Source organism: Aplysia californica, unplaced genomic scaffold (assembly GCF_000002075.1).
Source record: "Aplysia californica isolate F4 #8 unplaced genomic scaffold, AplCal3.0 scaffold00241, whole genome shotgun sequence".
NCBI classification, from domain to species: Eukaryota; Metazoa; Mollusca; class Gastropoda; order Aplysiida; family Aplysiidae; genus Aplysia; species Aplysia californica.
In genome coordinates this window covers 1076-2724 of record NW_004797511.1, presented here as the reverse complement: position 1 = coordinate 2724, position 1649 = coordinate 1076, and the positions used below count along the sequence as shown (strand labels likewise).

Below are 1649 nucleotides of genomic sequence, written 5' to 3'. Positions count from 1 at the left end.
GGGGGTGTTGAAGAGGGTCATCATTGTAATTGTCATTAATTGTCATAATCATTCATATCAATATTCCTTAATTATTAATATGTTCTTGCTTGGAAAGGAAAGCGGTCTGAACAAAAATTTCATCATAGCAACTGTACCTGTTCTTCTTGTAACAAACTCAGCACATCCTTTTGTGTGGGAACCTCTGCTGTCTTCATATTGAACAGCTATTTCACAAGACAATTCCCAATGCTTCAACAACCTCTGACTTCCAACTGTTTGGTGCTCATACACCTAATAGGGTAAAAAAAAAAAAAAGAAAAGAAAAGTATTGAAAGAAAAGTCATTATAACCATTTCACATGGGTCATACGGCCCTTGAAAATATATCATATTGGGGATTGAATATTGCAACAATAAAAATAGTAATAATGAATGATAATAATAATATTAATAATACGTTGTCGTTGTCATTGTCATCATCATCATCAAGATCACATCCATAGCACCCACGTCCTCGGGGCTCTAGGACTCAAGGTGCTTCACAGTAAAAATAAGATTTAAATCAACGTTCCCAAAACACACCAATTCTTTCTTCTAATATGTAAACGGCCACTTTCCATTTCCCCCTTTGCGTTTTTTCTATCTATATAATTTAACTGTGTAAAACGGTCACCTGTCCAACGCGACCGTGGCCACCTTATTTTATCAACTCACACTCACAGCCCAATTCACCTGCCTCAGGCAGCCAGGCATGGTCACTCATTGCCCTCAAGGCTTTGTCAAAAATTTTGAATCGGCCCCTCACACTGTGGACGGGTCGTCATCCTTCATTCACCTGTCGTTATTGTTAGTAATGTTAGTCCCTCCAATTAATGTTTACCCAAGTTGGCCAATGGGTAGGCCTAACAATAAATTTTCACTTGCTCAACTTGCTGGTGAGGGCAGCGTGATCCGTCATAACCTATTATAAGCCCAGCCCACAACTCATACACAAATCGTGTGTGAGGTGACTGGTTACTGTTTTGTTGATCTAATGATTAATCTGTAACAAAGTAACAATGGGTGTTGATGTCAACTTGCGACAGAAGCGTTGCTTGTCCTCCGAGTGGTGGCGCCCCATGTGTTTGTTTTACCATGGCACTCTGTCTTCATCGTCTTACTTACAAAATAAATTGTTTATTTTACCCTTGCACAAAATCAGGAACAAAAAGAAAGCAAATTTTAAAAAAACCATACTAAACAGCCACACAGAAAATCCCTTTGAACTAGCCTTACAGCAGTGTACAGCCTGAGATCAGCCCTGGTTTGGACCTCAGAAGAAAATGATTTGCTTTCTTCATTTTGATTAGTCCTGCCTAAGACTGCCACCTGTGTTATACGGCCACAGTTCTTGACAATGGGAGGCCGTTTTACACAGGTTTGACAGCACACAGTCGAACCTGCCTTAACGGAAACCTGTATAAAACCGAATCTCCCCGCTCCCCCTTGATATTCCTTGTTAATTACCTGTATAAAACTGAAACCTGTCCAACGCAGAAACGGAAAGAAAAATCTGCTCCCTTCCGAGGATTTCACCTGTCTAAGACGGAAAATGCTTTGCCCACTCAGCCCTGATTTGAAACAAAACTCGGATTCCCCGCCCCCCCTTGATATTCCTTGTTAATTACC

The 1649-nt window shown here is 40.5% G+C and overlaps 1 long non-coding RNA gene across 1 annotated transcript in view; it reads right to left on the bottom strand.

Moving 5' to 3' along the window:
* Window positions 1–141: 141 nt before the first annotated feature.
* LOC118477838 overlaps window positions 142–1649 on the bottom strand; it is a 2372-nt gene continuing 864 nt past the window's right edge. The window contains exons 2-3 of the long non-coding RNA XR_004858631.1: window positions 1257–1424; window positions 142–273 (exon numbers count right to left, since the gene is read on the bottom strand). This is a non-coding gene — a long non-coding RNA (uncharacterized LOC118477838). The remainder of the gene's footprint in view (window positions 274–1256; window positions 1425–1649) is intronic.